General features: G+C 38.5%; 1 long non-coding RNA gene across 2 annotated transcripts in view; it reads right to left on the reverse strand.

Moving 5' to 3' along the window:
* Positions 1 to 4,474: 4,474 nt before the first annotated feature.
* Positions 4,475 to 19,007, reverse strand: part of LOC146763572 (uncharacterized) — a 69,006-nt gene continuing 54,473 nt past the window's right edge. The window contains exons 3-5 of one of the 2 annotated variants that reach the window (XR_014951150.1): positions 11,849 to 11,949; positions 11,105 to 11,189; positions 4,475 to 6,864 (exon numbers count right to left, since the gene is read on the reverse strand). This is a non-coding gene — a long non-coding RNA (uncharacterized LOC146763572). Of the gene's footprint in view, positions 6,865 to 9,348; positions 11,190 to 11,848; positions 11,950 to 19,007 lie in introns of those variants that run through there. The other variant, XR_014951149.1, reaches the window with a different exon arrangement.

Consider the following 19,007-nt stretch of genomic DNA (forward strand, 5'->3'; position numbering starts at 1 on the left):
ACTCTAAACCAATCTGTGAGTGCCAACATCACCAAGAACATGGAGGGAAGGAAGAAGAAGGAGGAAGAACAGGATCAGCCCACTTTCCTCCATCTTAGAACTTCTGACCCTCATGTATAAAGTAAAAGCCCCCCTGTACAAGTGTTAAAACTTCCCTGTACAATACTAAAAAAGTTTCCCCTCTTTTTTGTAACTACTTTTACTATACTATCTAACCTTTTGTGACTGCTTTTTCCACCTCCAAAGTTGGTAATTCATTCCATGGCTCAAACTCAAAATCACAGCTGTTTTTCAGCTGTCTGCCAGGGTCTAAAATGCTTCTGACCAAGGCCTGGAACCTCCAAAAATGTCTGAGGGACATTTTGAGTTCCAGCACTCACAGAGCTCTTTCCCAGCCCCACCACTGCCTGCCTGCCCGTGCCGCCCCACTGCAGTCACACCTTGTGTCTGTCAAACTGGAATTTTAGCGTTTGCTTGCCTCTGTAAAACACACAGGAATGTAAAGGTTTTTTTGTGCTGTACATTTCACCTGCTCTGTGTCTCTGTGACCCACTGAATGAAGATGCAGCTTGCAGCCGTTTGTGACTATCACCATTTGAGTATAGCCTGATGGTGCTGGCTTTGAAAATGATAATTTTTCACTCCAGAAGGACAGACTCTGAAATAGCTCTTACTTTCCTGTAAAAGTAAATTTGTTTTGAACTTACTTTACTGTGAATTTACTAAATTTTACATGGCTACAGGGTATTTGCTCTTTGACTAACTGAAGTGACTCACTACTTTATGTGAGATTATTGATCTTGATCTTATATATTATTATATATTAATTCATCATTTATTCCATAATCTTAGTTATGCCTTGTCAGCAAATTGGTTTTCAAGCTCATGAATACTTTCACATGTCTGGAAAGACAAAAGTGAATCAACATAACTATTTTACTTTAATAAAAGCAAAATATTTTATTTGGAATTCAAATCCCTTTGAAACACTGCAAGAAAATCCAAAAGCAAATATTTATTTTGAAATTACCTGTAAAACATGCATTTAAAATATAAAAACAGGCCTTTGGATACTTTTAAACATTTTTCAACATTTATTTTTATGAAAAAACAAAAGCGTTATGATTTGTTTAACAAACAAGTTTCTGTCAGAGCAGTTTTCTTTAGTGGAAAATCAATTACACCATTTTTCTGCCAACCTTCAATTTAATGCTATACAGTCTCAGCAGCCTCCTAAATTCGGAGGGGGCCAATTGGATATATCATCTCATGGCATGTGACAAAATTAAAGTGTCACTTGAATGGGCTCCATTCAGTGATATTTTAATATCTCATCATGTCCTTCTTCACACAACTGAATTTCTGTCCTAAAATGATACAAAGTCTAGCTGGATTTTCCTCACCAAACAGTGTGATTAAATAAGTTATGGATCTTAAAAAACTTACAGATCAGTAAAAAAGATTTAAGTATGATCACAAGTAGGAGTTGGGAGACACTAATTCAATCTCTAGGAGAGACTGTGGAGTCTGTGGGAGAGTCTAAATTAAATATACAGCAGAAAGACAGCTGCTGTCGTGAGGAAGGATTGCACTCCTGGAGATAAAAGTTGTCCTTAGAGACTGCAGAGAATTAATGAGATTTGAATGTTGTAGTAAGTTTTATACTCAGCCATGAAATGGTGGAAACAAAAATCAAAATTTTGCTTGTGCCCACCAAAAAACCCCCTTGATTTGCAAGGAGAAACATCCTCCCCTTTGTTCCACCTGGAGCTACTGATGAGCTGTGGTCAGGACCATACCTCTTGTCCATCCTGTGGGATTTAATCAGCTGAGGAAAAGAAGAAAAGAGCTTAGACAGCAGCTCTGACCAATCCATCACATTTTTGGGGCTCTTGGTCATCTCAGTGGCGTTCTGCACAGGGGTCAGACACAGCGTGGTTCTGGATTTATTGAAATTTCTCTTTTAAAAAATCTTCTCCCTCCCCAAGAATTACTCCCACCATGCTGTCTGAGCGAGGTAGAGCAGTCATTGGTATTTCCACTTCCTTTTTTTAGCCAGCTACAGAGATAAAGTACAGATCTTGTGCTTCTCATGCAATTTTCTAGTCTTCACATCCTTAGGGAATTTGCCCACTTGACTGGAATTACCACACCACAGTTTGCCTAAACTGTCTTTTTTTAGTGTCATAAACATTTACAGAATGTTAATGAAATGCATTCCAGGCAAATAAAAAGCACTGGGAATAAAATTGAGATAATAGCTAAGAAATTTCCCAGGTTAGTTTATTGATTAGCAATAATTTTGCAGTGAATTCAATAAGTAGGACAAAGAAAGATAAATGCATAGTCTAATATTTCTTCCTTTAAGGCAGTTGCTTAGTAACTTTGAACTCCAGAATTTCTGTTTATTTTCCAGTGCTTTCCCTAATGAGTGTGGTGGCTGAATTTTTTCCAGTTTAACTGATACCACGTCTCCCTCACCCAAGGTTATTCATACCTTGCTAATTGTATGAATAAACTTATCACTAAGCCTCAGCTTCCTGATTTGGCTTTGAAATTTGCCCATTTTCTATTTCTATTTTCTATTTTCTATTTCTAAGTGATACAATTAAGCATAAGGACTTCTGTTTATTGCTGAATGCAGCATGCAATTACTGTTGCATATTTTGCTTCTGAAAACTCTGTAGACATTATCTGGCTTGATGCGATATAGAATTATAAATTGGGTACTTTCATTTAAGAAACCTCCATTTCCCAGAAGTTTCAGTGAGATTTATCCTGACATTATTACCATTTGGTACATCTGATAAATATTTCTGAGATATTTTAGCAAGGAGAAGAGCCTTGGACTCCAAATCTGCTACCAGCTGCTGCATCTTCTTTTCTCTTTCCTCTGAAGTTTGTTCCAGTTGCTTTCTCTTCTAAAGTTACAGTGAAGCCAGAGTAGATGACAGCAAAAGGAAACAAAACCTAGTGTCCCTCCCTGACCAGTCTGAGATCTCTACAGACCTATTCTGGCAGGCTTTCCTTTGAAATAAACTTTAAAAAAAAAGGTCTGTTCCATTTCACTTGGCATAAGTGAGAAATTTCCTTTTCCTCTGGTCACTTTGCTACTCATATTTCTAGAAATGTTAAAAAAAAAAACAAAAACAAAACAAAACAAAAAAAAACCACCACCAACAACAAAAAAAACCACAACCCAGGTTAAAGACCTGCAACTGAAGCTGACAAGTGTGGGTTCCTGCTGGAATCCTTCAGGTAAAACCTAGAGCAGCTGTGTCTGAAGATTTCTTATTATCTTTTATCCATAATTTTTATGTGCAAACAGATTGTTATCACTGCTGCAAACAGCTGACAATTATGATGATACTGAGAGAGAGGAATTTGGAACAGATACTGAACATTTAAAGCCTACCATAGAATGAGGCTGAATATTTGATGATTTATTGGCTTCTTAAACATTGAAAAATGTGAAGCTCATCAAACCCAATATCCAAATGGGTTTTTTTTTTTCATACTCTTTTCCTAGAGGAAAGTTAAGGAACAAAAAGATGAAGCCCAGCAGGAAGGAAAGCATATGAAATGCAGTCAGTATAGCGTTCACAGAAATAATGCACTCAAAAAAACTCCAGAAACAAAACATAAATTGTAAAAGAATCCCTGCCAGTGTTCTGATGTCTAAGTACAATACACATGACTGGAAGCCAGATTTTTAAAGGGATTTAAACACCTAAATCAGTGAGGGTAACACAATTTTTTAGCTGCCACCTTGATGGTTGGTGCCTATCATAGCAGGTTTTGTGATTTCTTTTATGGGTTGGTGTTTGGGATTTCTAAAGTTTTGACTACTCTGCTTGTTTTAAAACAAGTCTGTTGCCTAAAAAATAAATAAATAAATAAATAAATAAATAAATAAATAAATAAATAAAGTGAAGAAACCAGTTCTGGCTTGGAGGCTCTTCAGAGCACAAGAATGCTGTGAATCTCGTGGAACGAGTCAGTGCCACATTGAAGTGTCCCATGAGCCTGCCACATCAATGTGAGATCAGAGTTTGTTTCAGCCAGGACAGGACAGGATAATCCACAACAGTGCTGATATATTTGAACTAGGCACAGGTTTCACATACCTAGAGCAGAAATGCAAATACTCAGGGGAGCTTAAAGCCAGAAAACCACAACAATGAGAAGAAGAAAACATAATCCAGATTACAACCCATTTTTGAAGTCACAGGCTATTACAATAGTCACTTGGAAATAAGGGACAGATCTTCAACTCTCTGCAGAAATGCAGTTTCCCTCAGATATTTTACTCCTATATTTCTATATACAATTACTTCTATAATTCAATTATGGTAGACTTCACCATTTAACAATATGGTTCAGTAATGCTTTGGGTTTCTTTAATACCAACTGAAAAAAGCTCCATCTATCTACACTTTAAATTGGCTTCAGTGGGAAACTCAATAAAGACATATAAATTGCACAAGCAATTTATATGTCTATGTAAAATTTTATTTCTAACATAATCATTGAAGCAGAGCTTTAGATAAGAAATGCTGAACGTTTCATTTCACCACACAGGATACAAGGCAAAAGACCATAAATAGAGGTCAGTGCTGTAAAATCTCCTCCTAGAAAGCTCCAGGCCTGCCAGAAGGAACTGGCTTTCCCCAAGCTGTATATCTGTGTCCTTCCATATGCACCGAGCCTTTTGTAGTAAACATATAAACATGCCACTGCCCCTATGTGGCAAACATTTCCTGTTTACATAGAATTAAATTTGTGTAGCAATAAACTGTTCTAGAAGCTTTCTTCTTTGTGTGCAATTTCCCCTCTTAGCAACAACTGTAAAAAAGGCTGCAGTAATGTCGTGTTTCACTACAACCTCAAAGTCAAATACATGTTTTATTTCACCTGTGCAATTCAGCATTCTTTGGGGCCAGGGGGAAAAAAAGTCAATAAATATTTTATTTTATTTTGAGGTCTGTGATAAGTTTTGTTAAAAGGCAAGGAAACCTCAGGGGGTGTTTTACTCTGGAAATGTACTCAATGTTTGTATTGTTCCATGGTGAGCACCTGATTGTTTCAGCCTCCTGAAACAGACAATTCAGGATTCAGACAATTCAGACAATCAATGGATTAAATAAAGAATGAACCTCCATGCAGCATGGTCTGGCAAACCACCTTGTTTACTCAGCAGCAGTAACTCACCTGAGACTTTCCAGGTCAAGGCATTTTCCCAGAGGGGGTTGGGACCTTGTGAATGGAGAATCAGAGAGCTGTCATGGGAAAATAAACTTAATTTATGTTATGGCTTAGTTTATGGAGTGGCTTCGTTTAGAGGGGGTTTTTGGAGATCATCTGGTCCACCCCCACCAGCACGGGCAGGGATGTTCCTCACCAGCCCATGAAAGGCCACTCCAACCTGACACGGAGCCCATCCAGTGATGGAGCATCCACGGCTTCCCTAGAATCTTGTCCCAGCGTCCCACCACCCCCATCACACAGAATGCACTCCCCACACCCAGCCTCAATATCTCAGCTTGGAACTGTGCCCCTGTTCCTGTTGCTACAGCCCTTGCAAAATGCCTTTCTCCATCTTCCTTAAGTGGTCTGGTGTGCTAAAGCTGGTTTTTTTTCCAGCCTTTGGTCCCTTTCCCCCTCTTTTAAGACAAAATAGAGAATTACTGCTCCTGGTATTCCTTCACTATATTGTTATTTGCATTATTAGAGCACCTGGGAGTTACAAGATAAAAACAGTTTTTCACTGAAGATATTAGAATGCAAACATGAAGAAAAAGAAAAGGTTGGAGTCCAGATTAAAGGGCAATATATAAGGAATTCTCTTTCTAGCACAAATTCACAGTGCTCAGGAAGCAAAGAAGTGTGTGACAAACTCTTGCATGTCTGCTGTTGATGCTAAAGCAATATTTGGTGTTTCATTTGGGTTGCCAGCAGTGTTAAACAAGTGTTTGAACCCCCCCAAAACAGCTTGATCAGCTCGCAGAGGTCATTTTCACCTCCTCTAGCTTAATTCATTACTAACTTCAGCAGTCCCTCCAGACCAGATTTAATAAACACTTAAAATGTTTAATATATTAAATGAATTTTAAAAATGCATTTAAAATTTAATAAACACTTGAAAAAATTCAGTGCTGTAGGCAACTCTGAAGAAAATTACTGATAGACACACTGCCCTTTTTAAAAAAAAAATAATATCTTTAGAGGTCTAGTATTCTTGCTAGCTCCTGATTTATTCCTATAGTGCAAAATTTTTTGTTATTAAAGGCATCAAATTTTTGTTCTTATCACACTGTGAAACCTTTGATTTACTGGTATTTGGATATATGGGTAACTCACCAAACCCCACTGGCATTCTAATCTTAAGTTCAGTTCTTAATACATTAATTTTTTTACTTGTGAAAGCAAAAAATTACAATGTCTTAGAAGGCCCCAATCTGGATAGATCCATATAAAACTTTCAACAGAAAAAAATAATAATTGAACATGCATAAAGACTTTTTTCTTTCAGTTTTTTTAAATCTTCTATGTGTAAGGGAAAGTTGCATGCTATGAATTACTGTTCGTATTTCAAGGATTTTTAATATTGGCCACATTTAATAATTTCACTTTATTGCAGAGTAATGCAGAAGAAAAACTGAACAATTACAGTACATTAAACAAGCAACTATTAACCACACAAATAAGAAAACTCCCAATAAAATTCCAAGCTACAAAGTTTGTAGTGTCTTTAATATCTTTTTAGTTGAAATATCTTTTTAGCTGAAATGCTTGAACACAGCAGAAGTCCCAGCCAGCTCTCTCTCACAATGTCTCTCCTCTGAGTAGCAGCAGATCCTGTTCCTACAAAAATAAAATTACCCCTGAGCTCAGCAGATGAGATTTGCATCCAGATGCATCCCATAAGCCCTAAAGAAGCATATTCTACAAATGATAATTTAAAAGAAAACATACATGACAAATTGAAAAGTTATTTCTATCATTTTGATTTTCCTTCAATCTTGATAAATGAAAACAAAAAATTTCAATTTTTTTTTTTCTAATTCTTCTTCAGCACAGTGCTGAAACATTTCATTGTCTGTGCTAAGGAAAACAACAGAAAATATTTTTGTAGAAATATTTATCTCATATGTATCTGTTTCATGAAAATATTCCATTAAATGGATTACAAGTGTGTCATATTGATCCACAAATTATCCAATGCTTTTTCAGGAAAGTTTGAGGCTGCAAATGAGGAGCCATTAATTTCCTATGATAAAGATAATAAATTGGTTGATTTGTTGCAATGCATTTGAGAAATGCAGTGCATTTTGAGAAAAGCTTGAAAGTAAAATAGTAGTTGTGTGTCCTAGAAATTAACTTGGGGTCCATGAAAGGACCTCAGTGAGTCCTAAAAAGGTAAGAACCCTGATTATCTTTCATTCATCTAAACAAAAAAATCTCCCATAAAAAGCAGCCAAACAAAAAAACCAAAAAACCCCCTACCCAAAAATTTTCTTCTCCTAAAATAAAAAAGAGTAAACCTGACTCTGTAAAGCTGTGATTTTTAGAACACAAATACCTTTTTTTTTTTTTTAACCCCCAAATATGCCTAGAACAAAATTATGGTCATGGTTCACAGAAGAAATGAGTAATGAGCAGGGAAAAAGACATGAAAGCCACCCAGCCACTACAGAGGGGGTGCTGTATTTCCAGTGCAATCACTGGAGATGAGAGGGCAGGAGGAGTTTCCTGATTAAAAAAAAAGTCCAGCAGTGTCAGAAATCACAGCATCACTGTCCCCTCACCAGATAAATTATCTTCTCCCAGGTCCTGGCTTTGCTTTGTCTCTCTTTAATCCTTGTCAACTAAAAAAACAAAGCAAAACAAACAAACAAAAAAAAAAAACCCAAAACAAAAAAATTCCACAAAACAAAACAAAAACCACAAAACAACAACAAAAACAAACAAAAAAACCACTAAAAATAAACAAACAAAAAAATTAAAACAACACAAAAAAAAAAACCCAACCAAAAAACAAGGTTCCAAAATGAGCTGTCAGAGAGGCTGCTACTGTAATGCCTAGTCTAAATCCAGCTCCTTTGGCCATCCAGGGATTAACTCTCCAGTCAGAAAATAAAGAATTTCCATACTTTTTCCTGTGTAACAACTCCATTTTAGTTTCCAAACAGAAACTCCTGCTCTCTGCACACTTCTCAGTGTGCTTCCTTGGTGGAAGCTGCAGAAAAAGTTCAGTTCAGGGTGCATATTACCATTACAAGGCTGTGGAATGCCTAGTTTTTTTCATAATGTATTTTTAAAAAGGTGTAGCAATATTATCCTTGCAGCAGCTGCATTCCCTGGTCCTTACACACCTACAAAGGGATCTTAAAATGATTTTGTTGTCCCCATAGCCCTCAGCCCCACAGAGACAAGCAGTACTATTGAAGCCCAGTCTTTCAGGAACAAGAATTAAATGAATCCTGAATTGGACAGGATTTTGTGGTAGCAGGTTATCCAGCCTAAAACAGGAACACCCTAAAATCCTATGGGAGTTGCTCTGACTTTCAAAACACATATTTTTCCATCACCCACAGTTGAGAAAAGTCTGCTCTGTGACTCCTGCTCAAAGATGTTTCCATCTGCACCTGCAGATGTGCGACTGCAGAAAGACAATTCCTGTTTAAAGTCCTCAGGGATCCTTGGCTCCATGAGAAGTTGGCTTTCCTGTTATTTCAACGTTGTCTACATAAAAGTGGTGGGTTTTTTTTTCAGTACTCAGCATGCTAAATCCCACATCCTGTTTCCCAGGACTGATTCTGGAAGGGCTGGGGGCTTTGAAGTGTTTACTGATGCTTGGATTTGGATGCTGTGAACAAAAAAAAAAAACCAAAAACTCTCAAGTTCCTTACCAAATTTCCCCTGGTAAAGAAAACCCAAAGAGTTTTTTTCACACCAGGGATTTCTCAGCATGCTTTGAGTAATGCATGAGTGGTGGTCATGCACCTGAAAGCCCTGAGAGAGCACAGGTGACACAATTCATCCACTCTGGGTGCCTGCACAGAGTGTTTTCAGACCATTATTTAAGGCCACATACCTGCAGTTGGGACCTGCCACCACTTGCCAACGTGCAATTGATCTACAGGTGACAGATTGTTTCCACTCAGGGGAAAACAATTTGGAGTTGCTTATTCACCCCACCTTTCATTTCTCCTCTTGCCTTTGAACACAGCAATAAATTAATTTCTCACAATTTCTTGTAAAAGAAGAAAAAAAAAACAAGAAAAAAAAAACCAAAACCCCACAACAACCCAAACCCAGAAAAAAAAGAAAAAAAGAGGAAAAAAAAAAAAGAAAAAAACCCCAAAACCCCACAACAACCCAAACCCAGAAAACACCCCACCCAAAGGAATACATCTACATGCCTAAATGCCCCCTCTGGCATTAAATTCTCATTTTCCTGATTTTCTTGGCTGTCTGTGTGTGTATGTGTAATGATTAGCATAGGGTAGGGGAAAAGGGAGTAGCTTTCAACTTGTAGTAAAACCCATATCAAATCCACTTAGACCAGCAGAATTCGGTGTCAGCCAGAAATCTACCCCAAAAGCTGTGGAAATGTGAGGCTGATTAGACAATAGGTGAAATGCCTGAGGGAATAGCTCAGCTGTGGAGAGCTTTGCACTCCAGCCACCAGGAAATGCACTTGCAATGGAAAGTGATTTTGACATCACAATATTCTACAACTTGGTGTAGAGATGGAGATGTAAAATTGCCAGCAAACTAATTTTCTGGGGTAGGTTATTACTTTGCAGCCTACAGTTGTTCCCATCTAGAAGGAAGACTTATGCAAACTGGATAAATGCTGACCTGAAAATATAAATTTAGCCCAAACAGTAAAAGAAAGACATGTCTATGGTTATCCCACGTGTGTGCAGGAATACATGCTTCATTTGCAAACACAGCTGTAATGACTGCATGTGCAAATGAAGCCACACTTTGAACAAATTACACAATGTCTTGCTACAGGCACGTAAAAGAAAACTCATCAGAGTATTACTAATTGGTCCATGTAACACACACAAAATGCAAATTCAGTCCTGAAAACCTGCTGGAACTAGAGCATAGCAGACCTTTTATCCAGTGTACTCAAGGGCCACTTTTTATTTCTGGGCTGTATTTTCAGGAATTTAGGACTTACTCAGAGACACATAGGTAAGCAACCCAGTGCTTTTGAGAGAAGTGTTTAACCTAAGGCATTGTCATTGTTGGAAAACAAAATATAACGTTTAAAATACCTGTCTTTTTTTTTTTAACTGTGCTGTTTCTTTTAGCCAGAGAGTGAAATTACCTGCCTGCAGGATCTGCAGAATTGCAGTGGAACATGTTCCATGGAAAACAGCACATTCTTTTTTTTTAAGGTCTCAGAATTTTGGGGTTTATGTCAGTAGGATTTCATCTCAGAAGAAAATGAAGGTTTTTTGAGGACTGTAGTTGTACCATCCCATGAAGACTTGGAATGCTGTGACTTGGAGAGCCATCACTGAAATATTATTCTGGTAACAGTAAAAATACACTTAAAGCCTTATTTTAGTAACTCTGTTAGACAGCTTAGATGTGGAAGCATAATTTTTCATAGGATTCTGTTTTTTTTTTTGCCACATGGCCATTCGCTAGTAGTTATTTTACAGCAGATTTTGCTGTTCTAAACATGATGGGTTTCAAAGAGATTTACTTGGAGAATAAACAAGAATTCCTCATGGGAATCTTGATGTCACAACCTGGCTCCTAGTGATTATTTTAACTTGCTTCCAAGGTAGGTAAGCTGTACCTGGAGGTTTGTGTTCATGGTTTCAAACTCTAATTGCTTTGGAAGGCTTCATGGTGCTTGAAATTAAAATCTTACGAGCTCAGTTATTTCTGTGCTTGGCTAGCCCACCTCCCTCTTTAGGTGTGATCCACCATGCAAGTGACAATAACCCAAAAAAAAAAAAAAAACTACTGAGGGACTTCTCAGAACCACATCTGATGTTTTTCCACAGCCCCAGGCCCTCAATACGACCACCAGCAGCACAGCCTGGCTCTCCCCAGCCCACCTCATACCTACCTTGCTCTGCCTCCATCCGACAGGAATTCTCTCTGTTTGTTTTGGGAATCCAGGCCTTTATTTAAGGTGGGATCCTGCCATTTAGCTGTGCGAAAGAGGTCATTAAAATTTTATTCAATCCAGTCTGAAACTTTGCCAAGCGCTTTCTTCTGCCCAAAAAAAATAGAGAGGCAGATTTCTAGCAGAGTGCGAAGACAAAAGGCAATGGCATTCCTGAAGCCCATCTGGGAGTTTGTGGAAAAGTTTGCAAAAGCTAAACTGTTCTTGTACAGCTCTGCATGGATATTAGACATTTCCCCTGTTTTTCTTTCCTTATTGTACATTATTGAGGATATTTACTTGAGGATGGAGTCTTTGTTTAAGTATTCGTTTTTCCTTTTTCTTATTAAGAATCTGAAATCCTAATCCTCTGCTTGTGACATCCCAGCAGGACTGCTATGGAAATTATTTCACTGCCAAAACTCAGAGGACTGTGACACCAGGTAGAGAATAAACAGGCGAGGCGGATGAACTGTTAGGAAATAAGGACCCCGTTTTTATCTAAATATTTTCATTAATAAAGAACAAGGGAAGTGAAGGGAAGGGAAGTACACAATATGTTTCTGAGGCCCAGCTACTCTTTTTAGCAGGAGTTCAGGAGGATAAAGTGTGAAAGGGCCCTGTCACTCATAAGAGAAAGGCTTTATTATATTGTACAATGTTTTTTTAATCTAAACCTTTGGCTCCTGCAATTTATTTACACACCTTGATATTTTTTTTCTTTGAGGTCCTCAGGCACCAGCGTCAGGAACAGTCACAGACAAGCATTTGCTGTTCTTGGGTTGCCAGGTGACCTCCAGAAACCTCTGTCAAGGACAAAGGTGTTGTCAGATGCCTTCAGAAACAGAGATTTCAACTCCAAAGTTTGAACTAAAATCACAGTCTTTATACTCCTACAATAACCTTCATGTTCCAAGCTTCTCTTTCCTAACTGTGAACATGCAGCAGATGAAAGTCCACCTTTTCATTTGGCATTTAGCCCCAGAGAAGGGGGGCTTTAGTGAAAACATTGAATGTGAAGTGTTAATGGACAGGTTTTAATCCCTCCGAACTGTATGATAGTGGCTGTACCAGGCTCCCACTGCATATTCATCTTGTTGATAGAAAAGTCACCAAAAAGGAAAACTGTCTGGGCTGACAGCCGTCAAGAGTGGTTTGAAACAAGGATATGCAATGACAAAAATGTAAAAAATATCATTTAATGGACTTAAAGCCCTGACTGAGAATGGCAGAAAGTTCCAAACCAAATTCTCCACCCCAAATCCAGCAGAGAGGTGGACAGAAGGAGCAGAGGAAAGAAGAACATGGACAATACTTTTATTTGAAAAGCAAGAGTGTAAGGTAAATGACACAAGAGACTGTAAAACATTTTTTGTTATTGCTGTCCAAAGAGTGTGAAAGAGAAAAAAGATGGTGAGAGGGGTATATGTCCAAGGTGTGGGTTCCATGGCCAGGCATCAAACATTATTAATCATCCAGTGGATGCAGCTGGGTAGGAATTCATGGCAGATTTCACAGTGAAGGAGAACAGCTGCCCTGCAAGAGATATCTTCACAAGAAGAGATCATTATCAATGTCTGTGGTCCAGACAGAGCAGTAAAGAAATTTGATGCTTTACTCAGTATTGCTGATGAAGCAAAGGTTGGAAAATCAGATAAAAATCAGTTGCACACAGGCTGTGAGATGGGAGAAAACTTTCTAGGAGAAAATACAAAGGGAAAAAAAAAAAAAAACGAAACCCAAGACCAAATGTGCACTTGAAAAATATAAGCCTTACTTTAATTCCCTGTCATGCTGTAGTGTATTCCAATGGAATCACTGCTCTCTACCTTGGAAATTGACCATATCACGTTCATCAGAAGGAAGCAATGATGAAACTCTCCAAAGTGCTGAAGAAGGCAATAATGTTCCCAGCACAAGCGCCTAGATGTAATCTAGATCTGCACTAGTGACTGAGCTTTCCCCACTTGGTTTCTCTCCATCGTCTCAGGCGTGTGAGTGAGTGTGGGGAACACAACGGTGAAGTTTGCTTGAGTCAGCTGATGTGAATTACAAACCCATCTGATGGGGAAAGCAGAGCAGAGCAAAACTGATCAGGAATGAGCAATGGGAAGCAGCCAGACCTCCCAGGCCAGAGCTGCTGCCTGCTTGGAGCTCACTGCAGGCTGTGTCACGCCTGAGAGCCACGGGGCCAGTCCATGCCCAGCTCAGGGGCTCTGTGCCAGGGGAAAGGAGACAAAATTCCCTTTACTCAGCCACAGAACGGCCAAGCAGTAGTTATTTCCAGCTCAGAACTCCAGTGACTACTAGTCCTTGTGGAAGTCCCCAAAGCAGGAGATTTGAAGAGCATAACTCAAAAGTTTCTGTCTCTTCCCCAAAATGAGGTGTGAGAAGTGCGGAAACCACATGTGGGTGTCCAAACCAGGCTCATCTGTGTACACAGATTAAAGATTTAACATTACTGTGATGTCCTGGCTAAGTCCTGGTCACAGAAACAGGGTAGCTCTTGTAGGCATTCCCTACTGGTGTTCTGCCTTGAAAAGTCTCCAAAAAAATACCCCCAAATCAGGCTTGGGGCTAGTGTCTGCATTATTTCTCTTTAACCTGTCTCACAAAGGCTTGGTTTATGAATGAAAAGTTTGTTAGTTGCCTCTGCAGTGCCCTTAATCTGTCCCTTGAGAGGACAGGTAAAGATATCTTTTCCTGAACAGGTTAATCTATGGAACAGATACGTGTTTTCTCAAAGGTATGGGACTAACATTTACACTGATGATTGCAGAATGCATAGATAGATTTATCAGGCTTTTCTGGAGGTGATGGGCCAAAATGAAGAAACTTTTCATTCTTTCTCCCCAAACTGCCTTTGTTTAGCAGTGCTGCTGGAAATAAAAAGTGATATTACCTGTGAGATGATTAGGTGGGAGCAGGACAGGGCGTGCCTCTCTGCTTCCCCATTTCTCTGCAGTGAAAATCTCCAGTTTGGGCTGGAAAACTCCAAAGCAATCTTTTTCAGTGTTCCACATAGCGTTTTTAGCTGAGAGGCTGAACTTTCACATTTCTCTCCCTAAAGACAACTTGGGTTTCATTTGTGGATCTTCACTTTGCTCTTTCTTCTTGGGGAAGAGGTTCTGGTGGTCTCCAGGCTGAGCTGAGCCATGAAGTCGGGTTGGGAAGCCCAGCCAGCAGGAAGATGAAAATGGTTATTGAAGGTAAAACTCAGGCACTTGCCAAGAGCTTCCCTCTGTGAACTTCTGCAGTTTGATACTGGAATGTTTTCATGAGCAGCAGGATTTAAAAAAAAAACAAACCAAAAAAAAACCCTACCAAATCAGAAATCCTTTTTTCCACTGAGAAACCGTGGAAAATTCGTGGACGATTTTCATCCAGTCATAATAGGAAAGAACATTACTGGTAAAAAGCACACAGTACGTGCAAATATCAGTCCAATTAAATGAGAATGTCACTTTTCAAAGACACAACAGAGGTAAAGCTGCAGTGCTGAAGACAACGGTGTTATTCTATGGTTTTGGCTAGGAAAACCTTGCAGTGGTATTTTTGCTGGAAACGTAGCACAGGAGGTTCAGTCTCAGCAAAGGTTTAGGAGGAGAGGGGAGAGCATAAGGTATTTCCCCAGAATGTGTTCTGTCTTCTGAACATCAGGAATGGTCAAAATTATTTTCATGGGTATCCATGGATAAAGCCTTAAACCCCATCACTTCTTAGATGCACTTAGATGTGGGGAAAGGATATTGTAAATAGTAATCAAATAATGTTCAGTAGGGTGGAGAATCACCTTACTAACTGATTTTAGTCTTTTAAGGATTTCCTCTCTCCCGATGAAAACCTTTGATTGTAGTATAACATACTTATCACTAGCAGTCTTCTTCATCTATTCCTGTGCCTTTAAAAATAAAAATCTAATCTCATTCTCCCCAGAGCTCAGATGTTTTGTCATTTCTTCAGAACCAAGGAATAAATTATCGGAACGTTGGTTTTGTTGTCTTCCCACTGCTGTTCAAAACCACAACAAACAAAAGGCCTGTGAATTCTGGTGTAAAGTTACACCAAGAGTGTTCAGCCATGAATTACTCTCACACTGCACTAGCATGACATGAAGAAGCACTGCAGACAGTCTATGCTGCAAAGCTCACAGTGGAAGATTTTAACCAGACCAAACTTGTTTAAATACGGCACTGCTGACTTGGGAAGAAAGAATAATGAAGGAAGGCAAGCAGATATATTTTTTTTTTAATTAAAAAAAAGTATTTATAGCATGCGCCGTTTGATTTAATTCTGCACCTGGTGCAGAAGAAAGAAAGAAGAAAATAACACACTACAGGAGTAAAAAAATAATGTGTAATAAACAGACAAACAAACTGATCAAAATCATCTGTAACTTCTGTTAATAAGCCCCTGCAAACTATTGCTTAATGCCAGATTATTTTGAAGCTAAATGAAAGACTGTTCACAGCTGCATATACTTCATCTCATAAATGCAGATTAAAGCAGATTTGAAAGCGTTGTTATGAATTATGCATTATTTTTAAAGAATAAAGTGAATACATAGCCTGTAGGAACTTGGAATAGGGAAATTTTCAGTTGCTTACACTATTCCCTATAAAGAAGTCCTGTGGTGCTTAAAGTATTGTATCTTGCTCTTACCATTCACACTTAGTAAATATTTGTCACTCATGAAACTCAAAAATTATTTATCTTCACTGTAGAAAATGTTCCTTTCCTGCTTAGAATAAACCAGGTTTTATTTAAATAAAGACAATTGCATTAGGCCTTGCATATATGTGTGTGTTTAATTTTAAAAAATGCATCATTTAAATAGAAAATACAATCTACTAATTGCACACTTGTGTGATTGTGTGCTTTCCAGAGAACCATGGTATGGTTTAGGCTGGGAAAGACCTCTGGATTCATCAAGTCCAGCCACAAACCCAGCACTGCCACATCCACCACTAAACTACACCCCAAGTGCCAGATCTGCACGTTTTTGGAGCAGGAATGGTGACTCAAACACTCCCCTGGGCAGCCTGTTCCCACTTTCAGTGAATATATGTTTATATATATACATACTTGTGTGTTTAGGTACATTTACCCCTGTATGTTTACATGAAACATGTAATCCATACCGTGGCTGGCAAATTTAGGATAAGAATTAACCCTTGAGGGGATCTCCTGCCATCACATTCACACATTAAAACAGTTCAACTGATGTGAACAATCATGCCTGATGTAAAATTCTGTTTAGAAATAGTTTCCACTGCTTTTAAGATACAAACCCACAGGCCTGTGGTCCAGGGAATGGACAGCCCATTCCTTTGGCAAGAGCAGCTGTGTCACACAATGCTCCAGACATCTGAAAAAGCAAAAATTACACAGTTCTGCTCCAAAACAAGGCTTTGCTCCTTTCCTCTTACAGCAACTACTTTCTGAAAAAATACCTCTTGACAAGGTAACTTCACATTCTGCACGAACATACAGCACACCCCATGTGCTGCTATGATTTAGGAGACAAAAAAAAAAAAATCCAATTTGTCTCTGAAGTCATTGCGTGTTAGTGAGGATGTCCTCAGACCTTTCCTGTGAACTCTGAAATTGATGGTTCATTGCATAACTCGCCAGAAAACACAATAATTGCATATTTTTGTTCAATTTTTGTCTGGAACTTGTGCATCCAGCACGCCAAGGAGAAAAGTTCAGTCTGAATACCTGAAAGGGCCAAGTCCTGGAGCAGGGCTCAGGAAATACACCTTTCCTAGACCTCTGTGAAGGACATTTAATCTTATCACCCCTTCCTTTCCAAGATAAAGGGGTTTTCATGTATACAAAGGTTGTGCTGAGTGTGTCAAGCACCTGGCACTGCATCTGCAGCTCCCAGTGCCAAATTTGATGAGTTTTGAGATGATAAAATATCATAAATTCAGGGGGGGAGTTGGTGGAGGTTGGAGTCCAGCAGGGCGTGTCAATATAAACAAATTAAACATGAGCAGTGTTTGAAAAAGTGGAAAATAAATTGTTGAGTACTTTGGGGTTTTATGGTTTTCAGATCTCTCTGCTTCTTCTTCCACCAATTTTTTACTCTTTTAGCATGCCAATGCTTCAATGCATATTTACTTCTGGGGAATAATAAATAAAGACTTTAGGATATGATTCTTCAAAATAAAGTCATCTTTTGATTCAAATACAAAAATATCAGAAACAGAAATCACTGGTTAATAGCTACCACAACACAGAATATTTTTCATGTACACAAAGGAAAGCTTTCCCTTAAATTTTTAAAGTTTAATTTTAACTACTAATTGTTTGGTTCTTTATTTCAGCCTTCTATTCCTTGCTAAAAGAAAACCACATGTTATTTAATGACCTCAGTAATAAATCATTAGTCAGTGGACCCTATTCCTTCATCCTCAACAGCTCAGAAGATAAAAAAATTCTACAGTCATTATCATCTTTAGTAATTAAGCTCTCCTTGAACTCTTATGCAACCAATATGAGAATTTGCCTGTAATACCCAAATTTATTTAAACTATTTTGACCAGTGCAGATCTTTTTCCGATGTTGTTCTCCTGAAAACTCTAGGGAAATCTTTATTAAAAAACACAGTATAGTGATTTTAAACTTTGCATAATTAATAATAATTAAAAAAATAATAGCAATAGCAAGAGTGATAATAGTAACACTAACAATAATTTTATCACTTTTTTCAATGGCATTATTTAGCAACATCTGTAGCACTGTTTTAACACTTCCAATCATCAAAGGGAAGAATATAATCCCAGGTTGTTGTGAGAGAATTTGTGGTTGTTTACTGTTTTCTGCTGCCATCTGATTTTTTTTTCAACTTATAAAAAGCAGTTCCCAGGAGTGCTTGGACAAACAGCCATTAATTTCTTCTGTTTTTAGAACTTTTACCCTTAAGTATTTTTGCTTGATAAGACTGTTATTTTTCCTCAAGTTCAGTTTTGAGCAGGATACCTCAAGGATTTGCAGTGCCAACAAGTTCACTCAGGAGGTCCAGGCAACAGGAATTTTCTGAGAACTTGTCAACTCCTCATTTTGATGGCAGCAGGAATTATTTCTTTACCATGTTCAGGTTATTTTAAGCCTTGCCTGGCTTGGTTCAAGGCCAGGGCTTGGAGAAACCAAGGTCTGGTGGCAGGTCTTGGATAAGATGGGATTTCAGGTTCCTTCCCACCCGAACCATTCCATGACTTTGTGATTTTGGGCCAACTAACTAAATGTAGAATTCAACAGAAAAATGTTTTTCTTGGTAAAAGTTTTTTTGCCTGTTGATGAAAAAGCTGTCCCCATGCCACCTACTCACCCAGACTCCTCCTTGCTCCATGAAGTTTCCCACTGGCTGCCTCTAGGAACAAGGTGTTCAGAACCCAGGTTTTGAAGAACTTGACTTCTAAAGGTCAAGGCAGCCTTAAAAAATGCAACCCAGGACTCCTGGAGCAAATGTTCATGAAACAGCTATTTAAGTCCTTTACTCAATGTCAGGAGGAAGTCTGCTTTTTTTTTTTCTTTTTTTTTTCCTTTCTCAGAGGCAAATGTTTTCTGTCAAAAAGGAACTCGCTACGTTTTCCCCCAAATGTTCCTAAAGTAAAGGAACCAAAGCATTTTTAGGAAATTGCCAATATTAAAGAAAACATTGGAGCATCTGTTTAAATGCCACTAAGATAAGTGGAAAATAGAGACATGTCTTCATAAGTCACACCCACAGTGACTTCCAACACTGTCATGCCTCTATCCCAGGGCTCTTCTTTGTTCAAAAACTAATTAATATATGCCAACCTAAATGCCCCCAGGCCTTTTTGCCTCAGGCCTGCTGAAATCACTCCAACTTTCC

This window comes from Lonchura striata, chromosome Z, assembly GCF_050655825.1.
Source record: "Lonchura striata isolate lonStrDom1 chromosome Z, ASM5065582v1, whole genome shotgun sequence".
In the NCBI taxonomy this organism is placed as follows: domain Eukaryota; kingdom Metazoa; phylum Chordata; class Aves; order Passeriformes; family Estrildidae; genus Lonchura; species Lonchura striata.